Genomic DNA, 10014 nt, shown 5'->3' on the forward strand with positions numbered 1-10014 from the left:
CTAAGAAGTAGCAGTGACTGACTAGGCCCCTGAATTGTCCATTTATTTCCCAGGAAATGGGGCATTCCCAGTACCTTGGTCAGCTGGAACAAGTGACCTTTGACCTTTTGCAACAAGCCCATTCTAGGCTGGAAGCACCCACATATTCACGGCCACGCCTCGTCCTCCCTCCCTTCCGCCTAACCTCCCACACATTGGAACGCTCGTTTCCTTGCAGATACTCATTCAAATCCCCATCTCATGGAAAGTTAGACCCACAAAACGGTAGAAGTTTTATCAGGCAAAGGAGTCTTTCAATCATAAAAGTCAAGCTGGTTCTACATCAAAAGACCGTCTGAGACTACAGGGAATGGGGTCTCGAAGGCCAGGAGACAGGGTCTCAATTTCAGGAACTTTTGTAGATTCTGGGTTCAGATCCCAGCTCCGGCACTAAAAAGCCAGAGACCTCTCTCTGAACCTCTCTACTTGTCAGTTTGCTCGCCTGGAAAATGGGGATCATCATAACACTCAGTGCAGAGTCCTCGATGGAGATGACAGGAGACGATGTGTGTGATGGGTGTACTCAGAGCCTGATGCCTAGAGCCGCTCCGCGCACGGTGTGTGACTGCTGTGACCTGCAACTGTCGTCACCTCGTAGGGGATGGACAGTTGCAGCGTTCGCCCAGTTTGGGAAGATGGGGTTAAACCGGTGCACATGGAGCCCTGGCAAAGCACAGCTCAGAGGGACACTGGCCTGATGCCGGCTTGTTCTTGAATATTACCGTCATCTGTAACAGTGAAAGGGCGTGGACAGAGAAACCTAGCAGAGGGGCTTTTGCACTCCACATCTGACCCTGCCCTCACGTCTACGTCCTCTTCCAGCAGCGTGACATTGCTTCCACCTGCGATGAGCGGTGACCCCACCAGGGGTGTGTGGTGTGCAAAAGAAGGGTATGGGAAGGGGAAGGTGAGACACTAATTGATATCCATGTGACCATCCCCTGCCTGGTCACCAACGTCAGGGGCCAATATCTGGAGAGACATGTTCTTGTCACATTCCAGATCCAGAGAATTCCTCAATCAGCTCTTCTAGGGATGCTCTTCGGAGATTAGCCCCTGAGGCTCTGACACAAAGCAGGAGGACAGCTAGCCAGCCAGCAAGGTGCACATTCCCACTTCTCTTTAGCCACTGAGTTGTTATTGGCCCCCAATAGGAACATGGGGAAAAAGTAAGCCAATTTTAAGATACAACTAAGATTTTAAGATATAACATAAGGATTTTAAGATATAACTAAGATAATGGATTTTAAGACATAACTAAGATCACACAAAGAAAACTCCTAAAATCTAAGCCATTCTGTCACACATCACACACTTTTCAGAGTTCCAGTGGAAACAAGCATTTCTTCCTAGGACAGGTGGATGAGCTAGAACAGAAGTGACTGCTCTGCGAAATAACCAGAAAGCCAAAGTCAGTAATAAGTTATTTGGAGGTCCGCATGTCAAATGACAAGTGCAGTTTCTCCGGCTCCAGGCTAAATCCAGAACCTTCTGTTGGTTCTCCTTCCCCTCCCCTCTGCTCTATTTCAGCTTGCTCTCCTGCTGCCTTGGCCTGTCCCTCACCCTGCCCAGCTCTCCGCCCTCCTGCCAGCCTCTCCTTTCCCTCCTTCCCCTCACTCTGCCATCTCTCACCTTCCCCCCCCCCCCCCCCCCCCCCCGTTCACCAGCAACGTGAGAAACTAAGCATTCCAATGATTATTTATTTAAATCTAACAAGTAAGGTTTTAGATTTTGTCCTCAGTTTTAGGACAGTATGTTAACATTTTATTTATTCATTTTAATTTACATTTAGTTGGCCTTTGTCCAGATGGGATTCACTTCATTTTTCCCCTTTTAGTGTGTATGTCATTCTCCATTAACCACAACAGCAACAATAATCCTTTGACCTCTATCCTGGTCTGAAAGATACTCTATACTGTCATTCTGTTTTTTACTCTCATATAACTGGGTCTCTGGTTTTTAATATTTTTTTCTTATGAGCATTCATATAAACTCGATGGCACATGTTTGCAAATATAGGAGTAAACAGCTCAGTGGAAGTGGGTTCCTGCCCGTGACCGAGACTTTTCCTGAGTCTTGAAACCGCATCCCAGATCTAAGAGCAAGCATGCTTCCCTACGATGTCTCTTGCCCGATCCTTGACTTAAGTATCACTCCGATCTGGCCTGCTGGCTCTCACAGGCGTCCTGATGCAGACAGGGATCCGCCAAGTGGCCTGCTTCTCTGGTTAGGTGAGACCTCGCAATTGCTCTGGATGGGACCTCCTAGAAGGGACAGGTTCGATGGTATTGCTGTTGGATAACACTAAGGAAGATAGCCAACATTTCTCTCTCGTGGTGCTGCTTACAAAGTGCTTCTGAATAATGATCTCAGTTGATACTTACCTCAACCACGTGTGGTGAAGCTGCTGACGTAGCCCTGTTTTATAGCCGTATAAGCTGAGACCCAGAGAGACTGAGTGATTTGTCTAGGGTCACACAGCCAGGAAGGGTCAAGGTGAGCTTCTGAATTCTATCCCCTGAACTCCAAGTCCAGGATGTGGCACAGAGCGGGCTCAGTGAACATTTGCTCTCCTCTTACGCCTCCCATCAGTGAAACGGAAGTCATTGCTTCTCTCTTAGAAGGCCATCTCTCCAGGAGAGGGCATTACCACCACCAGGAGCCTCCGCAAAGAGGAATTAAAGACGAGGTCCTCTTGTGACATGAATTATTCAGATCTCAGAATGTTCTTGGCCTCTTTGGATTTTCCCTGCCAGCTCAGTTGATGAGACTGCTGTTTTATGTAATACCTGCATGAAAAAGAAAGGAATTCCCCCAGTTTTCACAGAAATAACAGCCGGGCATCGTTGTCACCAAATATTAGAAATGTTAGCAACCAGATTCTCGTGAGGACTAAGTGGCCCTCAGGAATCACATTCGACTCTCATTTTCCACCTCATCGTCTCTACGGTTTTCTGGGTAACAGAGAAAGCTTTTTCTTTTTCAATAGCAACGGGATTGGCAAAATTGGGAATGAAGAGAAAACTTGGAACCCAGTTAGAGAAGATGGAGTGTATGTAGAAGGGCTGATGGAAATGTAAAACTAGAAAGAAAGAAAGAAAATGTGAGACTTGGCTGCATTATTTGTGGGGGCTCAAACTGGGAAAGGTTAAATACCACAACTTTTCCATTTGTTTTGCATTTTGATTCTGAAAAGAAAGCTGGCTTTGCCCATTTTTTATTTTTAAAAACTTGTAAAAAAAAAAAAAGAGAGAGAGAGAGAGGAACAATAAATTAAAAAAAAAACCTTTAAAACATGACAGTCAAAAGAAGGTAGCTAGAGAAGCAGGTGACTAAGGGCGTGAGGAATGAGGAGCATGTCTCCCTCTGGGAGGGGCTCTACCTGCGCCGATCTCCACATATAGGATCTTACCACCAAACACGTTCTCACATGTATGGTGGTGGTGAATGATTTGAAAGAAATCGAAATCAGAACAAGGAAGAGTCTAGAACATGTTTAATGATTTGCCTCTGTAGAGCATTCTGAACAACCTGAGATCTGGGAGACATCTCTGAATTCCTTGCATCTTGCACAATTCAGCTGGGAAGTAAGAACCAACACCTGTTTCCTTGGGAATGTCTCCAAAAGTCCCAGGAAGGTAAGAACTATCCAAACACGAGATTTAGTTGAAGCAGCCCTACTCACCAAACTATGATCACAATCAAAAGGTCATCCTTTGGGGCGCCTGGGTGGCACAGCGGTTAAGCGTCTGCCTTCGGCTCAGGGCGTGATCCCGGCGTTATGGGATTGAGCCCCACGCCGGGCTCCTCTGCTATGAGCCTGCTTCTTCCTCTCCCACTCCCCCTGCTTGTGTTCCCTCTCTCACTGGCTGTCTCTCTCTCTGTCAAATAAATAAATAAAATCTTAAAAAAAAAAGTCATCCTTCAAATTCATTAATAAACTTCTTACACTTAACTATGTTCTCAGAACACACACACACACACACTCTCTCTCTCTCTTCCTCTCTCTCACACCCCCCCACACACCCTTCCATGCTACTGAGTCTAAAGCTTTCCTAGTTCACGCCTACTCCCTTTCCTGGCTCAGCCTAAATGTCACTTCCTCCAGGCAACCTCCTCTAAGTCCTTAGACACCGTCAGGGCCGCCCACAAACTCTGGTCTACCCTGCAGGCTCCTCTAGGGCACCCCTGGCATTTCCTTTGCTCCCGTCTCAGGGTGTTGCATCTGACCCTGAAGTGCAGATACGGATCCCCCTCCATGCTGCCTCACCCCTCACTAGGTTCTCTTGGGCTTACAAGTATCCTAGGGTAATAAGTAGAAGGATCCCCAGAAGGATGTGGAGACCATGGGCCTCCTGGATGTGAGTGGGAGCTAAAGTGGGCATTGGAACCATGAGGGACTGGGGCTGAAGGCACTAAGGCTGCCAACTTAGGCCCTTCAGTGGGCTTTCCTGGTCAAGCTTAGGAAGAGAGAGTAGAACGTCCAGAAGAATGAGCTGCCACTGCAGGGATACGTGAGGCAGCATAAGGGGCAGCCGAAGTGGGAGCCATCCAGCCTGGGCAACGGGGCCCGACCCTGTTTTCCTGGATGGCATCCGCTCCAGGGTAGCAAGAATTGCCGGGGTGAACTCCATGAGCCTGGGCAAGTGGATTCTTCAGCAATATTTAATTTGAGGAAAAGTAAAGGGGTCTTTTATCTAAATTCATAACTATTATACTTATCCCACAATTGTAATTATATAAAGACTTCCCAAATTGTCAGTTTTATGTCTCCCTTCTCCTGTTAGAAGCTTACATACCTGGCACAGTCTGCAATGTGGTCGATTCTCAACAAACACTCATGCCATGGATAAAAAAACCCTCTTGTTGGAAACTTCTACCAAAGCAAAACCATAAAACTCCCCTCACCCAACATGTTTTTGAGAAGTCTACATCAGCCCTGCAAGTCTAAAATCACACATTTCGAAAAAAGGTTTTTTGGTGTTTGGGTTTTTTTCAAGGTAAGAAGAATAAAGACATTTTTACTAAGAGTGGAGGCACTTTTACTGTGTGGAGGGCTCCATTCTATGAGGTTTCAACTGATGGGAAAGGCCGTGGTCCAGTGGTGAGAAGAGTGTCTCCGGGGGAGGGGAGATAGGAAAGGGGGCCTGTTCATGCTGAAATCAGTGCAGCGACATCTGATGTGTATAGACAAAATCAGGTCCTATATAAACAGCTCATGGAACGTGACAAGATAATAGCATTCTCTGAGGTCTGGACTCTATTTATCCATACCATTCATGCCCAACGAAAACCAAACAGTCCTATTTCACAGATTCTGGCAACTTGCCTCCCTCCCTAATGACACACATATAAAAATAGGTAGCCACAAAGAAGTGACTTCTAGCTTTAAATGCCATTTAGTTAGCAGTCTCTCCCAACTTTTTTTTTTTTTTTTTGGTGGTATTTATGAAAACAAAGAGGAAGACAAAAACTCAAAAAATGCTAGAAACTTCAACCCAATCCATGGCTTAACTAGATTTAGGAAGCATTTTCATTAATTCTAAAGTGGAACACACTGGATTGGTGTAAATCTATCCAGGTAAAATCTCACGCAATGGAGGTTGATAGGAAGCCAATTGCCCTGCTTTTTGTTAGAGACACAGAGATCCAAGGTCTACACCAAGTAGATCGTGTGGAGGAGACTCGCACGCCATGACGTGCTGCTTTTCCAGGGTGCTGATACTACATCTGCTGGGAGGCGGCTCCTCCCAGGAAACACCTGGTCAGGAAGCGTGTGTATACGTGGGGGAGGGGTGGGAGGAAGGAGAACCAGCAATTTTGTCTTATATCCTGGGAGGTGCAGTATTTACAAGTTAAGCACTACGGGGAGGGGTGGGGACAGGAAGATCGCTAATAGCAGTACACGCTGTCAACTGCGGGTTTGCAGGTAACTCCTTGGGTCAGAGGAATCGAGAATTAGGCGTGCGAATGTGCTACCTCAGGAGAATGGAACCATGTCAGGTGCTTTGGACGCAAGAAGCTAAAATTCGGTCTGGACACTATGCACATCAGCTCGTACTCCAGCTCTGGAAAGGAGACGCTCACCACACCGCAGGCTGAGAGCGTGGCCAAGGGCAACACGCTTATGCTCACTGATGACCGACATCTAGTCCGGACAGACCATCTTAGCTCAAGACGGAAAAAACAAAACCAAACCCAAATCCTACTCTTTATACCTGGAAACAGGCTATATGTAAAGAATCCTACAGATCAAGGAAAAGGTGATAGAGTTCTGAAGATTCTTGGAAACAGTCTATCGTAGAACCAGAAGAAAATTTCAGGAAGGTTACAACTTCAGTAAAATGCAGGAAGATGAAGCATTCATCAGGGTGATCATTTAATTCCTTCTATTCAGAGTGGAAATGTGGGGGCTACTCATAATTACAACAGTTACAGGGCAGTGACTCTAATAAAAAGAGAGGGAAACTTCTAAATAAAATTTTAGCACATAGAACCCAGAAAATGCATTTTTAAAGGACACTACATCATGACAAACTGGGATTTATTCCAGGAATGTAAGTCTGATTTAGCATTGCAAAAATCAATGTAATTCATGTATTAACAGAAAAAAGAAAAAAGAGTTTTTTGATAGATGAAGAAAAAGAACTTGATAAAATTGAACATGGATTAATGATAAAATTCTCAGGAAACTAGGAATAGAAGGGAACGTCTTTAATCTGGTTAAAGCGCATCTCAGAAAACTCACAGCTTCTATTATAATTGATGGTGACATAATAAATGTTTTCCCTGTGAAACTGAAAACATGGCAGGGATGTCCACTGTCACCATTTCTATCCAACATGGTACCTGAAGTCGAGAGGGCAGGAGCAGAGCGTACAGCTTGGAAAGAAGCAAAACTTAATTTGTAGATGGCATGATCATGTATGTTTAACGTTCAATATAACGTATAACTAGAATTAGTAAGTGACTTTCAGCAAAGATGCAGAATACAGGATCAATATAAAAATCAGTTAATATGAAAATCAGTTAATTTCTAGGAACTAGCAATACATGATTTAAAATGAAGTAAATCTGGGTTCCTGGGTGGTTTAGTCGGTTAAGCGTCAGGCTCTTGATTTTGGTTTCATTGTCAAGCGCTCAAGGCCCGCGTCAGGTTCTAGCCTCAGTGTGGAGCCTGCTTAAGATTCTCCCTCTCCCGGGCGCCTGGGTGGCTCGGTCGTTAAGCATCTGCCTTCGGCACAGCTCATGATCCCAGGGTCCTGGGATCGAGCCTCACATTGGGCTCCCTGCTCAGCAGGAGGCCTGCTTCTCCCTCTCCCACTCCCCCTGCTTGTGTTCCCTCTCTCGCTGTGTCTTTCTCTGTCAAATAAATAAAAGCTTTAAAAAAAAAAAAAAAGATTCTCTCTCTCCCTCTCCCTCTTCCCACACCCCGCCCCCTTCTCACTTGCACTCTCTCTAAAAAAAAAGAAGTGAAATGACTGTGTACAATAACTTCATCAGTATCAAACACTTAGATAGAAATAAATGTAACAGAAGATGTTCAAGATCTCTTCACTGAAAACTACAAAATACTGGGAAGTAAAAAAAAAAAAATTAAAGACCAAAATTAATGGAGAAATATACGATGTTCACAGGTCAAAACACACAATACTGTTTAGGTATCAATTCTCTCCAAATAAGATTGCTATCCCAATGCAAATTCTACATGCTCTTCTCCAACGTGCCTTTGCTACCGCCCCATCATACATGGAGTCTCATGTCCATTCTTTGACTCTAGATGGCTTTGTACGCTGCACGACTCTCCAGGCAGATCGTAAGTGGCAATGCAGCTTTGACCTGGATTTTTGGAATACTCCCTCTTTCAGACTTCATCTCCCATGTAAGCACTCTAGCTGCGTGGAGGTGCCACGCTGTGAGGACCAAACTAGTCTATGTCAAGAGATCATGCAGAGAGGCCTTTAGACTCCATGAATACCCGGTCAGCCCCCCGCAGCTCCGGTTCCCTGGTGTCTGAGCTCCAGCCATCATCCAACTACAAGTTCATGAGACCCCAGAAGCGGAGAGCTAAGTCCTTCCTGCATTCCTGACCCCCAGGTGCAAAAGGAGATAATAAAATGATCGTTGTTTTATGTCACTACATTGGTTATTTTTTAAAACATTTTATTGAGCTATGATTGACATGTAAAAAGCTGTGCATCTCTAACGTACGCAGCTTGAGTTTGGGCGTAAGTATACACCACGAAACCATCACCCTCGTCAGGGCCACAGACACGTCCGCCACGTCCCAAAGTTTTCTCCCACGTCTATTATTACTATTACTGTGTGTGTATATAGTAAGAACACTTAACAGAAGATCTACTTTCTTAGCAAATTTTAAGTATAAAATACATTATTGTTCTTATAGGTACAAGCTGTGTAGTAAAGCTTTTACTTCTCTCGCGTAACTGAAGCTTTTTGACGATCACCTCCCCGTTGCATCCTCCCCGGGTCCCTGGAAATCACCATTCCGCTCCTCGCTTCTGAGTCTGACTATTCCACATATGTAAGTGAAGTCACACCATATTTGTCTTTCTGTGTCTGTCTGTTTCACTTAGTATCTTCCAGGCCTATCCATGTTGTCACAAAAGGCAGACTTCCCTTCTTTTTTAAGGCGGAATCGTATTCCGCTGCATGTGTCTCAGTCTGCTTAGGCGGCTGTAACACAACACCAGAGACTGGATCGCTTATAAATGACAGAAATTTATTTTCCATGTTGTGGAGGCTGGGAAGTCTATGATCGAGGTATGACAGATCCTGTGTCTGGTTAGGACCCATTTCCTGATTCGTAGTTGGTGTATTTCCACTGTGTCCTCACATGGCGGAAGGGAAAAGGGAGCTTTCTTGGGCCTCTTTAAAAGGGCACTAATCCCACTTATGAGAGCTCTACCTTCATGACCAAACACGTCCGGAAGGCTCCACATCCTGATGCCATCAGCTTGGGGGTTAGGATTTCAACCTACGAATTTGTGGTGGGGTGTGCACACTCACTCAGTCCACAGCAGTGTGGACCTACCTCATCTTCTTTCCTATCTATCTGTCACTACGCTGCAGGCTGTTTCCACTCCGTAGCTATTCTGAACGCTGCTGCAGTGAACACGGGAGTGCGGATACCTCTTCAAGATCCCGATTTCTATTCCTGTGGGCGAATACCCAGAAGTGAGATTGCCGGATCATATGGCAGCTCTATTTTTAATTCTTTGAGGGACCTCTGTGTTTTATTCCAGACGGCTGTGCACCAATTTACATTTCCACCTCCACGTACCCTTGTTCGCTTTTCTCCACATCCTCAAGAACACTTAGCTTTTTTTTTGTTTTTAATTAATAAAAGGCATCCTGGCAGGAGTGAGGTGGTATGTCATTATGTTTTGGTCTGTATTTCTCTGATGACCAGTGATGCTGAGCACCTTTTCATATGCCTGTTGCCCATTTGTATCTCTTCTTTGGAGAAATGTCTATTCAGATCCATTGCCCATTTTTAAATCTGATTATTTGTTCTCTTTGTTATTGAGTTGGGGAGATCATAATCTACTTGGATATACAGTTGCAAATATTTTCTCCCATTTTTTAGGTTGCCTTATCTTTGTACTGATGATTTCCTTTGCTGTGCAGATTTTTTTTCCCATAGTGTCTCACTTCTTTATTTTGCTTTTGTTGCCTATAATTTTGGTGTCATATCTGAAAAATCATTGCCAAGACACATGTCACGGAGATTTTTCCTGGAGGTTCCAGTCCAAGGGGGTCACCTAGGAGGCTCCCGAACTCACCTCCTTCCGTGGACACATCAAATCTCTAGCATTCATTCATTTATTCATCAGCGTTGAGTACTTACATACCAGGCACTGTTCTAGTTGCTCACGCCACAGTGGTAGAAAAAACCTCCACAAAAGTTCTGGCCTCATGTAGCTCACATTCTAGTGGGCAAATAGATAATAA

The sequence above is a fragment of the Ailuropoda melanoleuca genome, chromosome 4 (assembly GCF_002007445.2).
Source record: "Ailuropoda melanoleuca isolate Jingjing chromosome 4, ASM200744v2, whole genome shotgun sequence".
Classification (NCBI taxonomy): Eukaryota; Metazoa; Chordata; class Mammalia; order Carnivora; family Ursidae; genus Ailuropoda; species Ailuropoda melanoleuca.